The following is a 27,935-nucleotide window of genomic DNA, read 5'->3' as shown; positions in this document are numbered from 1 at the left end:
CACCCAGTTTACTGCGTACAAGTCCCAAGCACAGGAATGGGTTACAATGACACAGTGGATTAGCAGGTAGGACACGGAAGAGTAGACTGTGCCTGTTACATGGTAAGGAAGTTTAGGAGAACAAGTGCTCTGGGAGATGATAAGAAATAGCCCAGTTCATAGCTTCAGAAAAATGAGCCCTTTGTTCTGAGCCAAAGCTCTGGAAGGTGGAGGAACATTTAATTTATCACAAGAAATGATAAAGCAAAGGAAGGAAAGAAGTTAGACCATCTGCTAGGACCTCTCCTCTGCACCTGCCATTCTGTGAGCCTGGTGGGAAGCCTGTGCCTGTCTCCTTCCACAGAGAGCAGAGCCCAGGGTCCATATGACAGGCTGGGCAGAGAGACACACCTGCAGTCTGGGTCACCTATTGTACTTGAGCTGAACGTGGGGCCATCTTCCTGTGTCTGGGACCCAAACACTGCGGTGCCGCTTCTGCCTCACAGAAGGTCAACGCTTAGAGCTTGTGGGCAAGCTCCTCTCGTAGCTTGATCTGGAGCCACGCGGCCACTTACCTGCAAAGCAGCTCTTCACCTTCAGGTAGCCCACGACCAGCCTGAGGATGCAGAGCTTGTCAAGCCGGGCTGCACGTCCTCGGGGAAGGGCAGCAAGGTGGTCAGTTTGCTCAGCTCTGGATTCCGACGGTCCCAGTGCTGCTTCAAAGGGTTGCATTTGGCTCCCTCTGGAGGCTGTGGCTCAGGACTTTGCAGGGAGAGAGCAGCAATCATTCTCTACCTGCCTCTGTACCTTCACCCGAGTCACCCGCAGGGCCCCCAGGCCATGCTGGATGCCATCTGGCCCCAGGTCCTGGTGCTTGGAGGCAGGGACCCTTGTCCTTCAGGTTCAGGTTCTGTCCTCACTGCCCTCCTGGCCGGCGGGCCCTACTCATATTGCGCACATGCAAGACCTGATGGCCCTCAAGGCACTAGGGGCCTGGGACTGGCCATCCCTTCCCAACTTTCTGGTAGCCTGACATGTTTGCAACCATTTTTTTAAAAGATTTTATTTACTTATTCATGAGAGACACAGAGGCAGAGACACAGGGAGAGGGAGAAGCAGGGTCCCTGCGGGGAGCCCAACATGGGACTCGATTCCAGGACCCCGGGGTCACGCCCTGGGCCAAAGGCAAGTGCCCAACTGCTGAGCCACTCAGGGGCCCCAACATCCATACATAAATTTTAAATGAGTAAATCTCCATACCACAATTAACACCGAAAAGGTTGAAGCTCCATTTAAGAAATTATAGTTTAAGAATTGAGCCTACACACACACACACACACACACACACACACACACACACATTAACATACATCTACATGTATACTCTCTTTCTCTGCATGCACACACCCATGCATTGTTAAAAACCAGGGATGGGGAGAGCCGAAGGAAAAAAGACCCATTTCATACAGATGAATAAAGACAGAATAAATGACTTCTTGTCAGAAAAAATGCAAACCAAAACACAACAGGGTGATATCTTTAATGTTCCAAAAGAAGGAAGCTGTTAACCCAGAATCTCGTATCTGGAGAAATGATCCTTCAAAATGAGGGCAAATTAAAGAAATTTTCAGACAAAAATTCAAAGATTGTATCTCCAGAAGATTTGAGCTACAAAAATATTAAATTTCTTCAAGCTGAAGAAAAATGGCACTAGGTAGAAATGTGGATCTCCATGAATGAATGAACAATGTTGTAGACAATAAAAAATTTAATGATTTTATTTAAATGGTAATTGTGTAAATAAAAACAGTATCGCATCATGGGGTTTGCAACATATGTAGAAGTAGAATTTGTGAAAACAATAGCACAAAGGATGGGAAGTGGAATTATATTGTTGTGAGGTGCTTATGTCATCCATGAAGTAGTACAATATTATTTGAAAGTAGACAGTAATAAGTTAAGATGTCCATTTTATGCCTTATGGCAACCACTGAAAAAATAAAACAGAAGTACAGCTAATCTGTACTTATTAGAGGAGAAACAGATACTAAAGAAGAATGAAATCCAAAGGAAGTAAGGAAAAGAGGAAAAATAACAAAGAACAGATGGAACAAAGAGAAAACCGCAAGATGGCAGACTTAACCCTATTGATAGTAACAAAAATGTAAACAGGATATCAGACTGACCTGATATATGGTGTCTGGAAGAAACCCAGTTAAAAGGTAAAGACACAGATTAAAGTGAAAAGATTGAAAAAAGACATACTATGTACACATTAGACATAGGAAATCTGGAGGTGCTGACAAGACTCACCAAAGAGAAAGATATTTTCATAATATTAAAAAGGTCATACCAATCATATATGCATTTAATAACAGAGTTTCAAATATGTGAAGCAAGAACTGACATAACTGCCAGGAGAGACAGGCGAATCCATTAACTAGAGTTGGGGACTTCTGCGCTATTCTCTCAGTAACTAATAGGACAGATTGCTAGAAAATCAAGGACATACAAGACATGAACGCTATCCTCTAACTTGGTATGACTGACATTTATAAAACAGTGTACCCAATGACTGTAGAATATAGATTCTTTTCATGCACATGCAAAAATTCACCACGGGGGACCATAAAACAAGTCTTAGTAGATTTAAATAGATTCAAATCATTTAATCATTTATCATAGAGTATATTCTCAGACCACAATGATATTTATGAATGAATCTGAAAAATCCTCAAATATATGAAAATCAATACGTTTTAAAATAACTCATGGGCCAGAGAAGAAATCATAGGGAAAATAAAAACATTTCTAAGTGGTAATGAAAGACAACATGCCAAAATTTGTGGGGTACAGTTAAAGGATTGTGTAGAAGGAAGATTATAATTTTATATAAGTAAAGGAAGAAGTTTTACAGTCAATGATTTGAGTTGCCTCCTTAAGAAGCTAGAAACACAAGAGTAAACTAAGCCCAAAGCATATAGAAGGAAAGGAAATAATCAAGTTAAAGCAGAACAATAAAACAGAAAATGGAGGAGCTAAATGAACCAAAAACTGAAAATATCAACGAAATTGTTAATCATCCAGCTAGAGTAATCCGTTCCCGCCAAAAAGAAAATGCACATTACCAACAGCAAGGAAAAAAAGGAGATAGTTCTAGATCCTACAGACATTGAGAGGAGAAAATCTTTGTGACCCTGCAATATGCAAAGATGCCTTAGATGGGACACCAAAATCACTAACCGTAGCAGAAAAAGATTGATAAACTGGACTTCACCAAAATTAAAAAACTGAAAAGGCAAGCCACAGACTGGGAAACAATACCTGCAGTACATGTAGCTGAGAAAAGAATTGTATCCAGGATACATGAAGGACTTTCACTAACCAATTAGAAATGGGCAAATAATTTGAATAGATACCTCATTAAAGAAAATATGCGGGGATCCCTGGGTGGCTCAGCGGTTTAGCACCTGCCTTTGGCCCAGGGCGCAATCCTGGAGTCCCGGGATCGAGTCCCGCATCGGGCTCTTGGCATGGAGCCTGCTTCTCCCTCCTCCTGTGTCTCTGCCTCTCTCTCTCACTCTCTCTTCTCTCTATGTCTATCATAAATAAATAAATAAATCTTTAAAAAAAGAAAAAGAAAATATGCTAATAACCAAAAAGCATGTAAGATCTTAGGCACCATCATAATTCATCAGAAAAATGCAAATTAAAGTAAATTACTTGTACACATATATTAAAATGGCCAAAATTCAGAAGATTGACACCCAAGTGTTGGAGGGGATTTAGAGTAACTGGAATTGCCATTAGTGGAAAACTTTGTTTCTTTTTTTTTTTTTAAACTTTCAGTTTCTTAAAATGCTAAACATGACCTAGTAATTCCATTCCTGTCTACCCACTAGAGTGAAATGAAAACATGTGTCTGCAGGGGACTGTTTATAGCACTTTATTCATAATGGCCCCAAATGGGACAAGCCAGCCAAGCGGGTGAGGAGGGGCTCAATAGCTTAGCCCCCACCCCCACCCTGTAAGGCTCCTTGGAGCCTGCTAACCAGGGGACCCTGTCCCACGAGGTCTGCCCTGGTCTTCTCCAGCCGGATCCCAGCCCCTTTGAACAAGCCACAGAGAGGGGCTGGGTCTCTGTTGGGCATCCCCCTCACCACCCAGCTTTGGTGACTTGGCCCAAACCCGGAGGATAACAGAAGTCTCCACCTCTTAGGTTGCCTGGGGATCAATGACAACACAGATGCCATGGTGCAGAACCTGTGCCATCCTCGTGGTTTGCTGACAATCTTTGTGTGTCCCATCACTGTATTATGTGGAAATGTGGACGATTTCATTTTACATTTAAAAAAAATAGGGCACTGGAGGATGTAACTAAGTTCAAAGGACTTTGGGTAGATTCGTTTGTTAAATCTTCACAAACTGCTTTGAAACAGCCCTGAGGAGGTTTGTAGGGCAGGATGATGCCACCAACACCTGGATTTGAATCAGCAGAACAAAATGGGCAAATTGGTATATGCTGATGTTTTTTACTCTTGAAAAAAAGAGAAATACAATTTTCAGTATATGTAACACTCTTAGGGACCCCTCACCCCATTTTAAACATCTTTTTCAATTAACCAGTGATGACTGGTTTCCGTGCCCTGGAAAAATAACTTCTGATGAGCTGGTTCTGGGATACCAATGCCCCTACCAGGAAGTTTTATGATATATATATTTGTGGTAAAATACACACACCATAAATGTTACCATTTTAACCATTCAGTGGCATTAAGTACACTCCGGATGCTGTATAACCATCACCGCTATCTGGTTCCAGAACTTTTCCATCAGGCCAGGGAAACCCTTCACCCGGTAGCAGTCGCCTCCCCTCTCCCACTCCCTTGCAACTACCCATCTACTTTCTGGATTAGCTATTCTGGACATTTCACACATGGTGTCATGGGCCATTTGCCGTTTTGTACATGGCCTTGAAACGCGGCACTTTATGCAGAATCAGGATCGGTACTTCTAGAAGCTTTGGAAATTTCTCACAAACCTGCCTCCAGGTGCTGGGAAGGAACCCTGCACCCCTGGAGGCTGCTCCGGGTCTCCGCGTCCCTGGGGAAGCGCTCTGAAGCCTGTGGACGCCGGCCGGGCTCTGCAGGGTCCCCCAGGGTCTGCCGGGTCTCCCGGGCTCTGCAGGTGTCCTGGGCTCTGTGAGTTAGGGACACCTCCCGGCAGGGTGTACCCCGCTCCTCAGTGGTTAGGGACACTCCCGGCAGGGTGTACCCCACTCCTCAGTGGTTAGGGACACTCCCGGCAGGGTGTACCCCGCTCCTCGGTGGTTAGGGACACTCCTGGCAGGGTGTACCCCACTCCTCAGTGGCTAGGGACACCGCCCAACAGGGTGTACCCCGTTCCTCGGTGGTTAGGGACACCTCCCAGCAGGGTGTACTCTGCTCCTCAGTGGATAGGGACACTGCCCGGCAGGGTGTACCCCACTCCTCAGTGGTTAGGGACACCTCCCGGCAGGGTGTACCCAGCTCCTCGGTGGTTATGGACACCGCCCGGCAGGGTGTACCCCGCTCTTCGGTGGCTGCTGGTGGAGCCGGGAGCGCCCAAGCGGGGGCCTGTGCGAGTGCCTGTTGTGTGCGTGTGCCCAGGAGCCGCTCCCCCATTTGTCCCCACTGCGTGTGTGATGCTCCAGGTGCTTCAGGCTCCTGAAGAGTAGGCTTCGCACCCCTCAGGTATGGGGATGACGTAGGAGTGCTTTTATTTTAACTGATCATAGAATGAAAATAATCAAGGGCACTTAAAAAACACCAGTAATACGATACATTAGTGACCGACTGTACATTCTCCAGGAGGCGTGATAGGCATCTCGGTGTTTTCCTTTGCACATCAGACCCCTTCTTTGAGTTTAATGAAGTTGATTGGAGGAGTGGAGGCAGAAACACGGAGCCCAGTCCTGAGAGCAGCTTACCCCCAAGTGTTTGCAGACGTCAGAAGAGCACCTGGCCAACTGTGAACTGCAGTCGGAGGGGTCTAGGGCCTGGGCTGAAGGTGGAGGAAGGGAAGCGTTTCCTGCCCATCCCCCCAGCAGCGCCTTTGCAGTCCCTCCACAGCCATAGCTGGAGACCCCCCTGACAAATAAGAGAGTCATGGTGGTGCCACAGAGACCGCGCTTCTTCCTGGGTTCCTCTCCCTCTTCCTTCTCTTCCCAGGTGATGCAGAGGCCATTTCCAACAAAATCTGGGAATACATTTCATAGCCTGGGACTTAAGGGCCAGTGCTGCAGGTTCAGGGATCCATGCGCCACAGCCTCTATATCTCTAATGTAATGGGGGCTGAAAAAGTGGTCTCTAAGTCTTTTACAATCTTTTCTCAAAAAAAAGACTTTTAAGACTTCTGCTAATTCAGTGGTATCTTTATTCCTAGAACCACTTGAGTTTCAATGGTATTGCCTAATTTCCCTGTCCATGGTGTCCTCTAGTGTTTTTTCTCTGCATATTTTTAAAAAACAGATGATGTGGATAATGTGAGTATTAAACTGGACCCTTTGGACTTTACAACAAGGAAAACTTGGTAATAATTAATTGGATAAAGGGTATAGGCTTATACCGTATAGGCTTCCTAAAAGAACCAGGGTTCTTTTATGATTGGACATGCTCTGCTCACTATTAGTGAGGGCACTGGGTCTTGGTGCCTAGCACCTGTGGGGAGGAGCCAACATTGTTAGTGTGCTGGCTCTTCTTTACTGAGGCCATCAGTGAGGCAGTACACAACTGACACATTTCGTTTCAGTCCTGCAGATTGGACAGCAGGAAGTTGCCAGCTGGAAAGTCTCCTGAGATTTAAGAGTGCAGAGGACCAGGGCCACTTACAATTCAGCAATTGTCTACCTTCTTGAATTGCAAAAGCTGAATTATTTGGCCCATGGCAACGTTAGGGATGGGATCATCAAACTGTGGTATTCTGGAAGCCGGGATGTGATAGCCTGGAGGATGGGGGGATCCTGCCCCCAAAACCACTCTTGATACGCCTGCTGCTACTGAAGGCCTCTGTGCCTCTGGCTCTACCATAAATCTGGGTGGGATGGTGGCCTGGGGACTGAGAAGTGTCCTCGGACTGGTTGGGGCCACCTGGCCATCCCAGTTCTTTGTTCCCACTGCTTTGGAGGCAGAGAGAAGGCTGGGCCAGAAGCCACTGACTAAAGAGATAGGACCAATAGTCATGGCAGGACTCAGGAAATCAATCAATTGACATCAAAATAGTGTTTGGGACAGTGTCAGCAAAGGGTGCCCTGGCGCAGGAGCCTCTTACTGTTCAGTCCCCAAGGCCACTTCCGGGATAGTTACCTCCACCCTCAGAATGCTGTCCCCAGGCAATAACCCTTTTAGTAGGGCCACAGAGAACAGAAGGGAGCAGAAACCAAGTCTTCCGTGCAGGGGGAACCCAGCCAGCCAAGCTGTCCATTGAGCAGGACGTCACTTTCTCCCTATCCAGAGGGACGTGATGTGTTATTCAGACCACTGATGACTGGATTTACATTTACTTTTCTGAAAGAGAGATTTTGTTCTGATTGCTCTATTTTCCCTCCTCGATTAGGTTAGATATATGGGTAACTGTTAAATCCATGGTTGCAAGATCATGAAACTGAACATTTTCACCTTCCATGATGCATGTACAGCACCTCCAGTTTTCAGCTTGTTGCAGTATGATCTACTTGGATCCAGTCCTGAGCCATCTTCCAAAGGAAGAGGAGTTTTTTGTGATTGAAAGAAGGATTGTTGCATTATGAGAAGTGCAGTCTTTGGAATAATTATTTAGGGAAAGGGTGTGTGTACATGTGTATGCAAATCTGCATGCATACTCGGGAACCGAGGGGTGGACTGTGGTTGAATATGTAATGATTTTTGCATGCTCTGTTGTATTAATTGTCAGTGGCTGTTGTAAACAAATTTCTTGGTGGCTTAAAACAACACAGATGTGTTCTCTTAGAGTTCTGTAAGGAGTCAGAGGTTTAATACAGGTTTCACCAGGCTAGACTTAAGGTGGTTAGCAGGGCTGTATTTCTTTCCAGAGGCTCCAGGGGAGAAGCTGTTTCCTGTTCATTCAGCTTGTTGGCAGGATTCAACAAGTTGTCAGACTGAGGTCCCATTTCCTTGCTGGTTATGAGCTGAGGGCCATTCCCTTCTTCTTTTCTTCTTTTTCTTCTTCTTCTTCTTCCTTCTTCCTCTTTCTTCTTTCTTCTTCCTTCCTCCCCCTCCTTCTTCCTTCTTTCTTCCTCCCCCTCCTTCTTCCTTCTTTCTTCCTCCCCCTTCTTTCTTCCTCCCCCTTCTTTCTTCCTCCCCCTTCTTTCTTCCTCCTCCTTCCTCCTTCCTCCTCCTTCCTCCTTCCTCCTCCTCCTTCTTCTTCTTCTTCTTCTTCTTCTTCTTCTTCTTCTTCTCCTCCTCCTCTCCTTTTTTTCTTCTCCTTCCTCCTTCCTTCCTCCTCCTTCCTCCTTCTTCCTTCTTCATCTATTTATTTGTTAGAGAGAGAGAGTAAGTAGGAGGGGCAGATGGAGAGGAAGAGAGAATCCAAAGCAGACTCTGTGCTGAGTGTGGAGCCTAATGCGGAGTTTGACCTCATGACCCTGAGATCATGACCTGAGCCAAAGCCAAGAGTCAGATGCTCAACTGACTGTGCCACCCAGGTGCCCCCATTCCCAGCTCCAGAGGCCACTCACATGTCTTAATTTGTGACACCTTCCTCTATCTTCAGTGCCAGCAATGGTGAGTACAGTGCTTCTCACAGACTCTTCTGCTTTCCTTCTCTATGGACTCATCTCATTAGATTGGAGCCACTTGAGTAATTCCAGATAATTTCCCTATTTCAAGGTCAACTGATAAGGTAACCTTAATTCTATCTGTAACCTTAATTATTTTTTGCATGTAGCAGAATATATATACACAGATGCTGGGGATTAGGTGGCCATCTTTGAGGTGCCATCATTCCACCTGCCACAGTTACATGCTCAGGAGAGGGGGGACTTGTGGAGCGTAGAATCTGCATATGATCAGTTTTACCTGATTCTGCTAAATAATTTTCCAAAGTGGTTGTACTCACCAAACACTATTCTGTTTTGTTGATCTATTTGTTTAATCATGCTCATATCATACTGTCTGAGTTTCTGTAGCTTTTAATTAGTAAGTCTTAATATCTGGTAATGTAAATCTTCTTTCTTATTCTTCTTTGATACTGTATTTGCTATTTTAGTCTTGCATTTCCATATAAATTTTTGAATTAACTTGACTTCCACAATACCTGCTGGAATTTTGAATGGGATTGTTAGATTCTATAGATAATTTGGGGGAAGAATTCACATTTTATAATAGAGTCTTTTGTTTTTAAAAGATTTTATTTATTTATTCATGAGAGACACAGAGAGAAGAAGAGGCATAGACACAGGCAGAGGGAGAGGCAGGCTCCATGCAGGGAGCCTGATGTAGGACTCGATCCCGGGTCTCCAGGATCGCACCCTGGGCTGAAGGTGGCATTAAACCACTGAGCCACCCGGGCTGCCCCTATAATAGAGTCTTCTAATCCATGGATAAGGCATATATGTCTTTATTTTGGTCTTCTTTATGTCTCTCAACAATGTTTTACAATCATCTATCCATTTATTTATTTGTTTTAGAGAGAGGGTGCAGATGGAGGAAGGGGCAGAGGGAGAGTGAGAGTGAGAATCTTAAGCAGACTCTGTGCTGAGCAGGGAACCTGACATGGGGCTTCATCTCATGACCCTGAGATCAATGACCTGAGTCAAAATCAAGAGTTGGACACTTAACTGACTGAGCCACCTAGGCACTCCACAAACACTCAGGTTTTTATTTTTGCATATACTTTATTAGATATTTTCCTGTTTGGTATTTTTGAAGCAATTATAAATGGTGTCATTTAATAATTAATTTTCAAATTGTTGCTGTTGTTTAGAAATATAAAATTGTGTCCAGTAACTCTGATTATTAATCATAGTAGTTTCTCATAGACTTCTTTGGATTTTTTTAGTGTTCATGTGATGTAATCAATAACTAATGACATCTTCATCTACTCCTTTCCAGTCTCATTACTTTTCTCTTTCTTGTCTTATTGAGTCTGGGTGGCATCTGCAGCCCATCATTGAATGGGGATGGTGTGAGCAGCCATTTGTATTTTGCTCCAAACCTCAAGGAGAAGGATTTTTTAGACTTCACCATCAAGCATGATGTTTGGTTTGAGTGTTTTGAAGGCACATCAACAGGTTAAGTAAATTTACTTCTATTCATAGTTTTTTCTTTTTACCATGAATGGATTTTTACTTTTATACAATAATGTTTCTCCCTCCACTGACATGATCATATGTTCTATAGATATGGTTAATTACTTAAGTAGATTTTTGAATGCTAAATCAATCTTGCTTTTCTAGAATAAGTCTGTTTGATCACTCTGTACTACCCTTTAATACTGTTTGGTACTTTGATAGCATTTTATATCATATAGTTTTGTAATGTTTTTTTTTTTAAATTTTTTTTATTTTTTTATTTTATTTATTTATGATAGGCACACAGTGAGAGAGAGAGAGAGAGAGAGAGAGAGAGGCAGAGACATAGGCAGAGGGAGAAGCAGGCTCCATGCACCGGGAGCCCAACGTGGGATTCGATCCCGATTCTCCAGGATCGCGCCCTGGGCCAAAGGCAGGCGCCAAACCGCTGCGCCACCCAGGGATCCCTGTAATGTTTTCTTTAGTGATTATAGATTTGACTTTCATTACCCTTTTATTTAATGCCTCTGTGAAGCTTTTGTATCAAGGTTTGCTAGCCTCAGATATTGAATTGGAAATGTTCTCTCCTTCCCTTTCTCTGGATAAATGAATATAAGTTTGTGTTATTTTGACATGAAACACATGGCAAAGTTACCCAGCCTGGAGTTTTTGGTTAGAAAGTGACCCAGGAGGGGTGCTTTCAGCCTGATTCAATGTCCAACAGTCGATTCAGTGTCCAACTGGTGATTTTGGCTCAGGTCATGATCTTGGGGTCCTGAGATCGAGTCCCGAATCTAGCCCCACACTCAGTAGGGAGTCTGCTTGAAAATTCTCTCCCTCTGCCTCTGCCTACCCCCTATTTGTGGATACAATCTCTATCTGTTTCTCAAATAAATAAATAAATCTTAAAAAAAAAAAAAAGAAAGAACTCAGCTTGTCATGGAGCCAAGGAATATGATAGGAAGAGGCATCTGAAGGAAACAAAGATGGAACATACAGCACTTTAGCTATGTGGCTTCAGTGGACATGAAAAGGGCATAGTGTCTGAGTCTCAAGGTCTGAAGAATTTTCAAAACCTGTGCCCACAGTTGGCTGACTTTCCTCTGATATGAACCAGCATCAACTCCCAAACTATAAACTCCCTCATTTGCTCTTTTGTTGTCCTTGTTATATTAAGAGTTTAAATAAAAATGCTTTACACACAAAAAACAAATTAACGAGGGGCCTGAATCCCAAGACTTCAGTGAGTCTGACTTCCTGCTGCTTCCCCTCAAAGTGCCTGCTGTTTCAGGGCTGAGAAATTGGGCAGAATGGGGCTGATCGGAAGCAAATGATAAGCAGTGAGTTCCAGCACCTGGGGAGACAGAAACTGGAGTTCTGTAGAGAAGTGAGCCTCATCCTCTCTGTTTTCTGCCCACAACAATATTAATCTAGAAATTGGTACTGAGGTATACAATAATGTATAATAAAGTATTTAATAAATAATACATGATGAAGATAGATGATAGATGGATAGATAGATAGATGGATGGTAGATAATAGATAGATAGTCTCTTTCTATAACATCCAATAACAATGATCCCAGGTCTTGGCTTCTACAAACGAACCAGAGCTCCATGATTCCAGGGCCATGTTAGGAAAATTACAAGGTGAAGCCTGGAGCATCTTGTGCCAAAAAAGCAAGGAGGGGCTCACAGACTGGAGGCATGTTACAGGGATACAGGAGCCATCCTGGAGGGCCTCCTGTTGGTCAAGTCTGAGATGGTTTGAATATCAAGAGAAACAATGGGAGAACGGACTAACTCAGTAAAATAGGAAATCATATTACAGATATAAATACATAGGTGATTACATCGAAAATTCTATGATGAAGGGGGTATTTATATAGTTGGAAAGTATTTCCCTACAAAATGCTTAGTAATTTCAAAGGAGAAAGAGTATCATCATGGTGGAGACTGTGGGAGATCCTAGCTTCAGTGCGTGATTGTCAGTAGTACAAGGAGAACTTGTGTGCCTCCTACAAGGACATAGGCACAGCATTACCTCAAGATGTTTTGCCAAAGACACACGACGTTAATCTATGCATGAGGACATGTCAGATGATCCAGATGAGGGGCCTTCCGTGTTCTACAAACAGCTGGCTGTGGTGTTGGAAAGTACCCAGGGACTGGAGAGGAGACATGGAGTACCTTTTACTCTGCAGGGTGTTATTATAGATGATACTTGAGTACAAGCCAGAGGACCAGGTGTCAGCTCTACATCCATGACAGCTCCCTCATTTTCAAGGATGCACTGCAGTTGTGTGTGGGGAAAAGTCCTTGTTTGTAGGAAATACATGCCTACATGTATTGGTGATGTGGTGTCAGTTTTGCAACTTTCTCACAAATGTATGTCTAGATTTTCTCTAAGTTTGTGATTATTTCAAAATTATAAGAAACAAATTGAATTTATAACTTTCCCACTAAGAAAACTCCAGGCCTGGCTGGCTTCATTTGGTAAATTCTATCAAAAACCTAAGGAATAATTAAAGTCAATATTGTAGAAAATCTTTAGAAAATAGAGGCAGGAATACTTCTGAGATCATCTCATGGACCCAGGATACCAGTGATGCCAAACCAGACAAGGATATTATAAGAAAAGAAAATTGCAAACCAGTATCCCCCCATGAACAGAAAAGTCCTCAACAAAATATTGGCAAATTGATGGAGCAACCCATAGAAAGAATAATACATCACCATTTCCTTGTTGTGTGACCTTGGGCATTTTACTTGGCTGCTCTGAACCTCATGACCCTCACACACCCTTCCTGAGGATAGTGCCTCGAACATTCGTTCTAATGATTTCCCCATCTTTTTCACCGCAGTAGGCCAGGGCCAGTATGAGGACCCCAGCCCCAGGGCACAGTCACTGGGTCGAGGAGCAGACCCGCTGCCTCTGTGGGGCCCATCAGTTTCTCTCTTCCTGGAACTCAGGTCTTGAGCGGTGACCAAAGGCAGCCACAAGAGGACATGGAGGTTGCACCCACCGTTCCCACAGCAGTTGGGACTCCGTCTTCCCAGGTGTCTGTCTCTCCCTTTGGCACAATGAGGAATGACCCTCACCTCTCAGTATATCCCCATTGCTTTGGTGGTTAGAGTGAATTTCTCTTGCTTGTAAGCAGCACTTCTCACTGTGGGAGAGGAGAGGATGTGCCTGCACATGGGTGAGAGGGTGGAACTTGAGGGAAGGGCAAGGAGGGCTGAGTCCCCGACAGCAGGTCAGACAGTCAGCCCTGAGGGGAGTGACCTCAGGGTGGGTAGTGAAGAGAGCAATATTTACATGAACATAGCTGAAACTTGCCTGCTTGATGAAAGATTAAGAGTTGGACTCATTTTTAAAAAAGATTTTATTTATGCATGAGAGACGCAGAGAGTGGCAGAAACACAGGCAGAGGGAGAAGCAGGCTCCCTATGGGGAGCCCAATGTGGGACTCGATCCCAGGATCATGCCATCAGCCAAAGGCAGACGCTCAACCACTGAGCCACCCAGGTGCCCCCAACTCAGTTTTTGACTTTGGAGTGCTGGCAGCCTCTGAGCCTCACCTTCCTCTTTCCTTTTGTCCCATGTCTGGGTGAGTTGGTGAGAAAGCTGAGTGCTCCCTCCTTTGGCAGGTGGGAGATTCAAACAGAGAGCCCCTGAGCCAGTGTTGCACTGGGGATTTGTGGTGATTTTCTAAATTCCATAATATATGTAATTCATTCTGAATGTCCTAGTCCTCAAATGTCCAGTTCCCAGAGGGAGAAGAGGGAAAAATAAAGGGGGCTGGAATAAAACCCTGTCTCTTAATTTCCCCGGTGGCTTCTTTAGCCAGTAGGTTTGCAACAATGGCAGTCTACCTCCCTGCTTGTACCTCCAAGATCAGAAGCAGCAATCACAATATAAATCCCTGATACTTGTAGGGAAAGATCCATATTGTCTACATTAGCCCCCCAAAATCACATTCATGACATGTCATGGATGCAGACATGGATGTCTGCCATGTGGCCGAAGATGAGGATTGAGTGGCCACTACATGCTGAGAGTGGAGAGAAACCACAGTGTGCTGCCCAGTCTTTCCCCAGAAGGCTGCAAGCCTTTGAAAAGACCCCAGAATAAGTACAATTTTTGTCTAGAATGGGAGATATTTTCCTGGAGCTGCCTGCTTTGCCACCTTCTCTAACATCATTCTAAGACCATTCACAGTTATTGTAATCCTTGCCTTTCTGAAAATTTGTTCCAGAGGTGCCTGGGTAGGCTCCATCAGCTAAGTGTCTGACTCTTGATTTCAGCTCAGGTCATGGCCTTGGGGTCATGAGAGTGAGCCCTGCATGGAGTTTGCTTGGGATTCTCTCTCTGTGTTAAGATTTATTTTTTTTTATTTTTTATAGTAAATTTATTTTTTATTGATGTTCAATTTGCCAACATACAGAATAACACCCAGTGCTCATCCCATCAAGTGCCCCCCTCAGTGCCCGTCACCCATTCACCCCCACCCCCCGCCCTCCTCCCCTTCCACCACCCCTAGTTCATTTCCCAGAGTTAGTAGTCTTTATGTTCTACCTTTCTGACATTTCCCACACATCTCCTCTCCCTTCCCTTGTATTCCCTTTCACTATGATTTATATTCCCCAAATGAATGAGAACATATAATGTTTGTCCTTCTCTGATTGACTTATTTCACTCAGCATAATACCCTCCAGTTCCATCCACGTTGAAGCAAAGGGTGGGTATTTGTCATTTCTAATGGCTGAGTAATATTCCATTGTATTCATAAAGCACATCTTCTTTATCCATTCATCTGTCGATGGACACCGAGGCTCCTTCCAGTTTGGCTATTGTGGACATTGCTGCTAGAAACATCGGGGTGCAGGTGTCCCGGCGTTTCATTGCATCTGTATCTTTGGGGTAAATCCCCAGCAGTGCAATTGCTGGGTCGTAGGGCAGATCTAATTTTAACCCTTTAAGGAACCTTCACACAGTTTTCCAGAGTGGCTGCACCATTTCACATTCCCACCAACAGTGTAAGAGGGTTCCCTTTTCTCCGCATCCTCTCCAGCATTTGTGGCTTCCTGCCTTGTGTGAGGTGATACAGTCAACAAAACTAAAAGACAACCTACAGAATGGGAGAAGATATTTGCAAATGACGTATCAGATAAAGGGCTAGTTTCCAAGATCTATAAAGAACTTATTAAACTCAACACCAAAGAAACAATCCAATCATGAAATGGGCAAAAGACATGAACAGAAATCTCACAGAGGAAGACATAGACATGGCCAACATGCACATGAGAAAATGCTCTGCATCACTTGCCATCAGGGAAATGCAAATTAAGATTCATTTATTTATTTATTTGTGATAGACACGGAGAGAGAGAGAGAGGCAGAGACACAGGAAGAGGGAGAAGCAGGCTCCACGCTGGGAGCCCGGCATGGGACTCGATCCCGGGACTCCAGCATCGCGCCCTGGGCCAAAGGCAGGCGCCAAACCGCTGAGCCACCCAGGGATCCCCAGGATTCTCTCTTGATCTCCTTCTGCCCCTCCCACCCTGCTTGTACTTTCTTTCAAAAAAAAAAAAAAATGTGTTCCATCTGTTCTTTGTTTTCCAACATTTCCAATTTGGAGATTACTGGACATTGGTTCTAAACTGACACTAATTTCAGGAGACCTAAAATGTCACTGTGGTCCACTAGTCAGCACAGGGGCTTAGGGAGACCAGGTGAGCAAGGCAGTTTGGTGCCAGGGCATCTCCGAGCACATCTGGTATGTTTACAGAGCGATCTTGTGTAATGGAATTACATTTATTGAATTCACATACTCAGTAACTGGCCGAACTGCGTTGCTTCCCTGGCTGCTGGAATAGCGAGTGCTATACCGGTAGGAAGGAAGAGGGGTAGAATTCACTAGAACTCTTTCTAGTTAGGAAAATAGTAAACCAGCAGAAATTCTACATTCTGGAAGAGATTAATGCCACCATGAAGGACTTGAAAGGACTTGGAAAATTGAGGGGTGAGTGGTGAATCTCTCATAGGTTATTCAATTCACATATCTGGCCTGTGCAGAAAACAGAAGGATCTTGTAAAATGATGGTAAATTCCAGTAAGCTTAAGTAGATGGTATCTCCAATTGTAAGTGTTGTTCCAGATGTGGTTTTATTGCTGAGCAAATTAACACATCCCCCATACCTGGGTATGCAGCTTTTGATCTGGAAAATGCCTTTACCACACCTTGACATCTATTAGTAAAGACCAACAGAATATTTTTCTTTTAGCTAGCGAGACCAGAAGTACACGTTCCCTGTCCTACCTCAGAGGTATATCTACTCTCTAACTATATATCATAATTTGGTCCACAGGGATCTTGATTGCCTTTCCCTTCCACAGGACACCACATGGGTCCTGATGGCATTATATTGATTGACCTAATGATTAAGAAGTAGCAAATACTCCAGAGTTATTGGCAACACATTGGCATGTCAGAGGGTGAGAACTAAATATGATAAATTCAAAGGCCTTTCTACTCAGTGAAATTTCTAGAGGTCCCTTGGCACCAGGCATGTCAAGATATTCCTTCTAAAGGGCAAAAAAGAGGCAGAATGCCTAGTGGGCCTCCTTGGATTTTGGAGGCAACATATTCCTCATTTGGGTCCATTTATTGAGTGACCTTGAAAAGCTGCTAGTTTTGGGTGGGACTCAAAATGAGAAAAGGCTCTGCAATAGGTCCAGGCTGTCATGCAAGCTGCTCTGCTACTTGGGCTGTATGATGCACAGATCCAGTAGTTCTCAAGGCAGCAGTGGTAGGTAGAGGCCTTCTGGATGTGAGTCACAATGTGGACACCTAGTATTTGTGAGGAAAGTCCTATTATCCTCCAAAAACCCTATCATCTCTCTTTGGGGAACAGCTTTTGGCTTGCTACTGGGCCTTGGTAGAGACTGAATGCTACCATGGGCCACCAAGTTACTATGCAGCCTGAGCTTCCAGTATTAAGCTAGACATTGTCTGACCAATAAAGCCATAGGGTCGGGCATGCACAGCAGTATTCCATTGTTGAATGGAAGCGGTCCATACAAGATTAGGCTTGTACATGCCCTGAAGGCACAAGGAAATTACACGAAGACATAACCCAAAAGCCCACGGACCTCACTCCTGCTACATTACCTTCTCTCTCCTGGCCTGCATCTATGGGATGTCTGCACTAGGGATGTCTGCACTGTTAGTTGACTAGGAAAGTGAAAGCTCAAGCCTGGTTTACAGATAATATGCACACACCATTCAAAAGTGGACAAATGTGGCACCACAGTCCCTTTCTGGAACATCCATGAAGGACAGTGGTGAAAGGAAATCTTCTGAGTGGGAACAATCAGGTGCAGCTAATTGTTCATTTTGCTTTGGAAGAAGTAGTCAGAAGTAGTCAGTATATACAAGGTTTTGGGCTGTGGCCAACGGTTTAGCTGGATGGTTAGCAATTTGGAAAGAATATGATTAGAAAATTGGTGACAAAGAGGTGTGGGGAGGAGAAATGTGGATAGACCTTTGAGTGTTCAATAAACATGAAGATATTTTTGGGAGCTACTCTACTGGGTGGGATCATTAATCTCAATTAGCAAGGGGAAATTGGGCTGCTACTACACAGTGGAAATAAGGCCAAGGGTGTCTGAAATACAAGTGAGCCTTTAGGATGACTTTTACTACCAGTTTCTGTGATTAAAACTGATGGAAAACTACAATGATCCAATTCAGGCAGGAGTATTAATGATCCCCACACTTTAGAAGTGAAGATTTGTGTAATCCATCTGTCTAAAAACTCCACCTAAACCCCACACATTATTAAAAGGCTCAAAATGGATATCAAGCATATGTATACTGTAAAACTATAAAACTCTTAGAAGATAAAATAGGAGGAATTCCTTGTGCCCTGGGTCTTGGTAAAGAGTTCTTAAACATGACAAAAAATGGGGCAGCTGGGCGGCTCAGTTAGCAAAGCCTTGGACTTGGATCAAGCCCAGGTCATGATCTCAGGGTCCTGGGATTGAACCCTGTGTGAGGCTCTGTGCTGAGCTGGGAGTCTGCTTCAGGATTCTCTCTCTCCCTTTGCAACCCACCCCCCCAATCTCTCTCAAATAAATAAATCTTTAAAAACAAAACAAACGAAAAATCCCAGGGCACCAAAAGCATGATCTGTAATAGGAAAAATTGGACTTCATAAAAATTAAAATCATTTGTTCTCTGAAAGATTCTGTTAAAAAGATAAAAAGACAAGCTACATCCTGAGAGAGAATATTTACATGCTATATTATTTGACAAAGGAGTCCTATCTAGATTATGTGAAGAAGCCTGAGAACTCAATGTTTAAAAACCAAACAATCTAATTATAAAATGGACACCCAAAAAGAAAGACACAAAGAGAAATTTCTCTGAATAAGATATGCAAATGACAGATAAGCACATGAAAAGATGTTCAACGTCACTACCCTTTAGTAAAGTATTGAGACCATGATAAGGTATCACTACACAGCTATCAAAATAGCTAAAATATAATGGCATATGCAAGTTACCTCAAACTGGATTAAAGACCTAAATATAAGATCCCAAACTCCAAAACTCCTAGCAGAAAACACAGGGGAAAGCTTCATAACATTGGATTTGGCAATGATTTCTGGGACGTGACACCAAAAGCATAGGCAATAATAGCAAAGACAAATGAGACTACATCAAACTTTAAAACACTCATGCATCAAAGGGCACACTGGACGGAGTGAAAAAAGTCTCTAGAATGGGAGAAAAGATTTGTAAATCATTAAAGTGATAAGGGATTAATAATATAAGGAGTATGTAGACAACTCCTACAACTCAACAGAAAAAAATCAAGTAAGTTGGTTTAAAAATGATCCAACAATATGAACAGACCTTTCTCCAAAGAAGATATACAAATGACCAACAAGTTTACAAAAAGATGCTCAACATCACTAATCATTAGAGAAATGCAAATCAAAACCACAGTTAAATATCACTCCACACCCATTAGGAAGTGTACTATCAAAAGATCAGAAAATAACAAGTGTTGACAAGGATGTGGAAAAATTAGAAGCTCTGGAAAACCACTATGGGAAACCGTGTGGCAGTTCCTCAAAAAGTAGAACTACCGTGTAATTTATCAATTTCATTTCTGGGTATAATCCAAAAGAATTGAAAGCAGGTCTTGAGATATTTCCACACCCCTGTTCATAGCAGCATTATTCACAAAAGGTGAACACAAGGGGATCCCTGGGTGGCTCAGCGATTTAGCGCCTGCCTTTGGCCCAGGGCGCGATCCTGGAGTCCCAGGATCGAGTCCCGGGTCGGGCTCCTGGCATGGAGCCTGCTTCTCCCTCTGCCTGTGGCTCTGCCTCTCTCTCTATGCCTATCATGAATAAACAAATAAAATCTTAAAAAAAAAAAGGTAAACACAAGAAATCCATGAATGGATGGAAGAATATACAGAGTGTGGCATGTACATTTACTGGCATGTCATTCAACCTTAAAAGGCAATCCTGTCACACACTACAGAATGGACATTAAGCCTAGTACTATGAACCAGTCACAATATGACAAATACTATATGATTCCAGTTAATGAGGTATCTTAAGTAGCCAAATTCATAGCAATAGAAGGAATGGTGGTTACCAGATGTTGGGATTAAGGGGAGAAGGAGGGCGTTGGTTAATGGGCATAGAATTTCAGATTTGAAAGATGGAAAAGTTCTGGAGATCCATTGCACAACAACATGAATATACTTAATACCTCTGAGCTATATGCTTATAAACAGTGAAGATGGTAGATTTTACATTATTTGTAGTATACCACAATTTTTAAGAAGATAATCACATACTAAATATTGGGGAGGATGTACAGCAACTGGATTGCTCCTACACTGTGGTAGGATTGTAAATGTCCCAGCCACTCTGGAAAACAGTTTTGCAGTTACTTTAAACATTGAATATACCTGTATCACACAGTACATCAGTTGTGCTTCTGGGCATTTGTTTCAGAGAAATGAAAACTTATGTTTACACAAGATTCGTATACAGTTGTTCAGAGTAATGCAAAACTGTTGTCTGTTTGTGGTAGCCATACTGCAAAACAACTATAGAGTTTGTCAGTAGGCAAACGTTAAATAAACTGTGGGCCACTGATATCAGGAATTTTACTCCACAGTGAAAAGAATTTAGCTACTGATGGCTGCACAACGTGGATAGATCCAGAGACTAATGCTCAGTGATGAAAACCAAATCCCAGAAGATTATATGCTGTATAATTATATGATATTTATATAGCAATCTAGAAATAGCAAAAATAAAGTGATGGAAAACAGATATGTGGTGGTGGAGTAAATGTGAATATGAAGAAGTAGCAAGAGGGAACATTTGTGTAGATGGAATAGGTTTTTTTGTAAAGATTTTTATTATTTTTATTCATGAGAGGCACAGAGAGAGAGGCAGAGACACAGGCAGGGGGAGAAGCAGGCTCCTGCGGGGAGCCCGATGTGGGACTCGATCCCAGAACCCTGGGGTCACACCCTGAGCTGAAGGCAGACGCTCAACCGCTGAGCCACTCAGGCATCTCTGGGTGGAATAGTTTTGTATCTTGAGGGAGGTAGCGGTTACATGAACCTACACATGAGCCAGATACTGTACATACACATTGCATCGTCATCAAATTGTTCTATATCGTACCCTATTGTGAAAGATATAATCATTAGGGGAAACTTGGTGAAGGGTTAATATGACTTTTCTGCCCTGATAACCTCCTGTGAATCTATAATCATTTCAAAAAGAAACATTTAAATAAAAGAGATTTTTTCCTGTATTTAAAGTTGTGTACATTATATCGCTGACCCTGTATTGAGAATTAAAAACTGGATTGATTTGGTCATTGAACAAGACAAAGCAATATGCTTGTTTTATATGGAAATTTCAGAAACCTGAAATTCAACTCTGAATAGTCACCACCCCAGCCTCAGGGATGCTGCACTGTGGCCAGTGTCTGCATAGTTTGGTCAGCTGAGAGAACTGAACTTCTGATTAGCATCCCGTCATTACTCTGGAACCCTGAGGAATAATTTACAACTAGGCCAACCTGGGAGCCGTCTGTTACATCAGAAGGTAATTGTGCACTTGTGACTGACGGTCTTAATGACCCTAACAGGAGACACCCGGTACCACCGAGTCCCGCTCAGGCTCCTGTGTACATGCCAGGCTGAGTCACTGTACACAAGACCAATTCCATTTTGGATAACAAAGCAGTTAGTGCCCAGGGGGAGATGAAGTCACACGGCCCGTTCCCCATAACCCTGACATCCTGCCATTGCTCTTCAGCACGGTCCATGAACATTGTCCTCCTGCCCTGGAGCCACAGAGACGGGCTTTGGTAAGGATGCTGCTGTGACTGGGGTCTCAGGGCTGCAAAGGAGATACTAAGTCCTTTCCTGAACTCTGCTACTCATTTTATTCTCTTCTTTTCAAATCTAAACTTGATCTTCTATCTCTTAAAATTTCCCCTTTATTTCAGATTTTTTTTTGTATTAATTTTTTATGGTACGATAAGCATTTTGGTTTTGCTATACCACTTTATAAAAAAGATTTTATCTATTTACTCACGAGAGACAGAGAGAGGGAGGCAGAGGGACAGGCAGGCTCCCCATGGAGCAGGGTCCCCGATGCAGGACTCAATCCAGGGACTTGGGGATCACGACCTGAGCTGAAGGCAGATGCTCAAACGCTGAGCCACCCAGGTGCCCCTACTATACCACTTTTTGAAAATTGTTCTATTATCTTCTTTTGCTGTTATATTAGTTAATTCCCCATTCATTAAATTCTTTTCTTAAATTTCTCCTTTGGCTTTCCTGGCTATATCCATCTTTCTTCTTTAATTGCACTTATCTAAAAAAAATCTCTACGTTTAATTGAGATAACATTATTAGTGCACATTGTCTTACATATACTTGATGATAGATTGACATATACCACGTACTGATTGCATAGCCTAGTCTTTGCCTTTCCTCCTTATTCCGTCCTGGTCCTTCACACTTTGGAGCTCATCCAACTTACTACTCCTTCTATTCCCATTTCTTGCTTTGTTTTATTGGTTGCACTTTCTCTTCAGCTTTTATGCACTTTTTGTTGTTGTTTTGTTGTTTTTAAAGATTTATATATTTATTTGAGAGAGAGAGTGTGTGTGTGTGTGTGTGAGCAAGTGTGGGGTGTCGGAGGGGCAGGGGGAGAAGGAAAGAGAGTCTTAAGTAGACTCTGCTTTGAGTGTGGAGCAGGACCCGGCTCCAGCTCAGGACCCATGAGGTCATGATCTGAGCCAAAACCAAGAATTGGACACTTATCCAACTGCACCACCCAGGTGCCCTGTATGCACTTGTTTTTAAGCCATTTTTAAAGATACTCTACAGTCTTTTATTTCTTTTAATTATGTACCTAATCGTTTTCCCCCAGGTTAGTGTTTTATGTAATTTTTCTCATTATTCCATTTATCTGCTTCTGCAACCCTGTCACTCTCCCTTTCTGTTAATAATCACAGTATTTCTGCTGTTTCCAAGATCTTCACTACCATACCCTATCTTCAGAAGTACATTTGTTGTCCTTTTGCATTTCTTCCCCTTTTCCTTTGTTTCTTTTATAGTCAATATTCCTTCTTCTAGCCTGAGTACAATGCACATACCCAAATACATTCTGCATACCAGAATTTGCAGTTATGTTTGTGGCAAAGAACTCCTGCTCCCTAGGGCTTGTTAGCACACTCACTTTATAGTCTTAATTTTAGAGAGATAAAAATCTTTTAATATTTTTATTTACACTTGGGCTTTTAAAAAATTCAAGAAAAATATATCGGGTCTAATCTCTTGAAGATAATTATTCTATAAAATATTTAATAGATTTGTTTCTACAATTAGGTGTTCAATGCATATGAAAATGATATTTTATGTGACATGATATCAGAAATATCTCGGGTCATACTTAGAAAAGAACCTACACTACGGTTGTAAACCATACTTCTTGATCACATGTATCGGGACTAAAAAACTGTGTTGATTGCTGGGAACTCTAATTTGTCTCATACGGTGCTCCTGGCACCAAACCCATCATATCTTAATGATGTAGCTTCATACTGATTTACCTTGATACTTCATGGAAAAATTCTTTACATTCTTTTCTTCCTTTAAAATTGCTTTGATTATTTTTGACATTGTGAATATCATAGACATTTGTACAGGTGAAAAAATCATCTTGAGAATCAGACCTGGATTCTATAATACTTATGCATCATTGTGGAAACAAGGACATTATTTGCATATTATATCTTTGAGGCTTTGAACATGAAAAATTATATGCTTTTTCTCTTACTGCTTTCACATGTCTTTTGTTTTTATTTATACTTACTTGATATTTTTTATACTGTTTAGGTAGTATCTCAACCTTAAACTTTATTTTATAGAAGGAGTTTGTTTCTGATATATAAATGCAAATGGTTATAGTATAGTGATATTTTTATCCATTTACCTTGTAAAATTCTTATTTGTAATTTTTAAACTCTAGATTCTTTGCAGTTTATACTTAGAAAATGATACCATCTAATGAGAAAATTGTGGGGGTTTTTTCCTTTCCAAAATGTGTGCTAGTCATTTTCTTGCCTTAGCTTGTAGATCATCTCCTCTGGTACAAAAACGGTGAATCAACCTGGTATTTTCCCATTCACAGAGAGGTTGCAGTATTTAGTCATTTTGCAGGATGATCACAGGCCCAGATAATAATTATTTTCCTAAGTTAAGCATGTACCATTTTGTTCTTTGTTTTCTACCATTTGTTTTAATTTTGAATGCACTTTGAATTTTATCAAGGAATTTTGATACAAGTATTGAGGTAGTCATAATTTAAGTTGTGAATATAGTTAATTTTATTGACTTATTTATTTGATTTTTTTTACTAATTTTTTTAAATTTAAATTCAATTTCCTGACATAGTACATCATTAGTTTCAGATGGAGTTTTCAATAATTCATCAGTTGTGTATAACACCCAGTGCTCATTCCATCACGGGTATCCTTAATGCCCATCACCCAGTTACCCCTTCACCACCCACCTCCAGCAACCCTCGGTTTGTTTCCCAGACATAAGAGTCTCTCATGGTTTGTCTTCCTAATTTTTCCCCATTCAGTTTCCCCTTTTCCCATACAGTCCCTTGCACTATTTCTTAAATTCGGCATATGAGTGAAACCATATGATAATTTTACTTTTTCCTGCCCATTTTGAGGAATTTTTTTTTTTTTTTTTTTTTTTTTTTACTAATTGCTATGATTGAAAATTCCAGGATAATACCGAAGGGAAGCAGTGAAAGCAGGCATCTTTGTCTTGTGCTTGATCTTAGGAGGGGAACTTTCAGTCTTTCAGGCACCATTTAGTATGGTGCTACTTTTGGGGTTTTCATATATGCCCTTTCTCATGTTGAGGAAGTTACCCTCTATTCCTAGAATATTGAGTTGTTTTTTTTTTTTATCATGAAAGGATGCTGTTTTTTCCTCCCAAATGCACTGAAATGATGGTATGGATTTTCCCCTTATTCCATTAATGTGCTGTATTACAGTATTTGGTTTTATATGTTGAACCACCATTGCATTCCTAGGATAAATTTCACTTGATCATAGTATATCCTCCTTTTAATATGATAGTGGATTTAGTTTGCTAGTATTTTGTTGGGGAATTATGCATTTATGTTCATAAGGGATTTTGTTCCCCCCCTTTTATTTTCCTTGTGATGAGTTTGTCTGGCTATGATATCAGTATAATGCTGACTTCATGGAATATGTTAGGCACTGTTCCCTCCTATTCTTTGGAAGAATTTGAGAGGCATTAGGATAAATTTTTTTATTGGAAATTTGGTTTGGTAAATTTTATGTTTTTAGGAATTTGTCAATTTCATCTAAGTTATCTAGTTTGTTGATATAAAACTGTTCCAAATATTCTTATATAATATTTTTTTCTGTAAGATTGTTAGTCATGTGCCCACTTTTCTGATTTTAGTGCTTTGAATCTTTTTTTTTTCTTAATCCATCTAAGATTAGTCAATTTTGTCAATCTTTGCAAGGAAAGGAACAAACATTTTGTTTTACGGAATTTATTGTATTCTTACTCTCTGTTTGTTTCTCTGTCCTAATCTTTATTATCATTTTCCTTCTGCTACCTAGGGTAAATTTGCTCCTCTTTTTCTAGTTTCTTTATATATAAAATGATATTATTGTGTTGCGTTCTATCTTCCTTTTAAATATGAACATTTACAGTGATAAATTTCAAATTTTAAGCAAAATAAACAATATATTCTAAAACAACCAATAGGCCAAAGATAAAATTCAGAAAATGCTCAGAGTTAGAACTGATAAATGAATTCATCAACATGACACATGAAAAGATGCTCAATGTCACTGATCATCAGAGAAATTCATATCAAAACTACGAGACATTATCTCACATCTGTCTGAATGTCTAAAATCAAGAACACAAGAAACAATAGGTGAGGATGTGAAGATAAGGGGAACCTCTTGTATTTTGGTGAGAATACAAACCTGTGGAGCCAGTTGTGTTCCCTCAAAAAGTTAAAAATGAAACTGCCCTACGATCAAGCAATTGCACTACTAGGTATTTGCCCAAAGGATACAAAAATACTGATTCAAAGGGACACATGCACCCTGATTCTTCCAGCAGCATTGTTTATAACAGCCCAAGTGTTCATTGACTCATGAATGGATAAAGAAGTGGCATATATATTCACATTCATACTCATATTTATGTATTTCTCAGTTATAGAAAAAGAATGAAATCTTGCCAGTTGCAATGCCCTGGATGGAGCTAGAGAGTATTATGCTAAGTGAGATAAGTCAGAGAAAGACAAATACCATACAATTTCACTCATATGTGGAATTTAAGAAACAAAACAAACAAGCTAAAGGGAAAAAAGGGAGAGAGGTAGGTAAATCAAGAAACAAACTCTTAACTATAGAGAACAAAGTGATGGTTACCAGAAGAGAGGTGGGTGAGGAGGATGGGTAAAATACAGAATGAATATTAAGGAGTGCACTTGTCATGATGTGCACTGGATGATGTATGGAAGTGTTGGGTTACTGTGTTGTATACCTGAAACTAATACTACACTCTATATTAACTAACTGGAATTTAAATAAAAACTTAATAAATAAATTGAACAACCCATTTCTTTAAAAAAAAATTTAAATTTATTTTAGAGAGAGAAAGCATGAGCTTTTACTTTTATTAATTGGCACAGAACATATGATACTCTCTGTCTTCATAAACATTGAATTCTGTTCCTTGACAGTTCTGTTCTTTAAGAACCTCGATGATCCCTCGTTTGGCTACGTAGTTGCCAATTCTGCAGGAAGACTCCCTGAAACTTGATAGCTTAGCCCTCAGTACACATGTTTAATTTTTCCTCATAAGAAGAAGCCTGTAGATATGATTCTTGCCCACTTAACTTTGGCTAATGCTCTGACGCTCATATTCAGAGGGATTCCAAATATAATTACATCTTTTAGAATTAGAGTGGAGATGGGCGATACTGGATGTAAAACAGTACCCGGAGTATTTTTCTGTGCACAACCGCCCTCCAGAGTACATTTCAGGCAGTGACTATTACTCCAAGTAGTCATAAATGGGCCTGGCTCAAATACAAAATCCCTGCATTCATTCAACCCTCCTTACTTTTCTTCTGGATGATCAACATGGCCATCTATTCTGTGGTCCTTTTACGAACTGTGGCCAACAGGAATATCACCGATGATAGACTTGGGTATCAGATTGCTTATTGTAAAAGCAGTGCACATGATGGCCAGATATCATCAATATTTCTAAGTATGGTATTCATTCGAGATTTGTCCTCTCTCTCTGATGACACGTAGTAGCATCTACATGGTGAATATCCTTTACAGACATCACAAAGCAGCTCAGAATGTTCGCAGTACCATCCAGTCTTCACGCTCTCCTGAAAACAAGGCTACTCACGTTATTCTCATACTGGTGAGCTGCTTTGTTTTCTTTTACTGGACCAACACCTTTCTTACTGTTTATTTAGTTTATACAAGTAAGAAAAAGCAGCAACTGGAGAAATTTAATAACTTTTTTCCATCATGTTACCCAACTATCTGTTCTTTCTAATTAAAAATGAAAATAGAATTTCCAGAATAAATTTCATGAAACCCCCAAAAAGATTTTTCTCTTCTTAAAGAAAATTCATTGATCATAGGAACACTCTTTAGCATTCTTCTGCACCACAGGAGTCATTTGTATGAATATAGATTAACATGCTTATCGATGACATGAGTTACATTTATCATCCCCATTGAACTGAGTTAACAATCCAAAGAACTGTAATTAAATTATTGTTTTCAAATGTTTACAAATTATTGTTTAAAATGTTTAAAAAACATTTTAAAGATTAAATGTAAGGTTTAGATTATGATACCATGTATATAAGTTTTAAACTTTATAAAATAGCAACAGATATGTAATGTAGAATGTTTTACAATATTCGAAACATTATCATACAATTATAGAAATCAATAAACCTACAAAAGGGTAGTGGTTACTTTTTTGTGTAAGGTAACCTTAGCCCTAAGCAAAGTGAT

The 27,935-nt window shown here is 41.4% G+C and overlaps 1 pseudogene; it reads left to right on the top strand.

The window, feature by feature from the left end:
• The first annotated feature begins 937 nt into the window (after positions 1 to 937).
• LOC140599122 (vomeronasal type-1 receptor 1-like) lies at positions 938 to 27,533 on the top strand (annotated as a pseudogene).
• Positions 27,534 to 27,935: the final 402 nt, after the last annotated feature.

The sequence above is a fragment of the Vulpes vulpes genome, chromosome 5 (genome assembly GCF_048418805.1).
Source record: "Vulpes vulpes isolate BD-2025 chromosome 5, VulVul3, whole genome shotgun sequence".
NCBI classification, from domain to species: domain Eukaryota; kingdom Metazoa; phylum Chordata; class Mammalia; order Carnivora; family Canidae; genus Vulpes; species Vulpes vulpes.
Note: the sequence above shows the minus strand (reverse complement) of the source record. Positions and strands in the feature narration are given on the sequence as shown.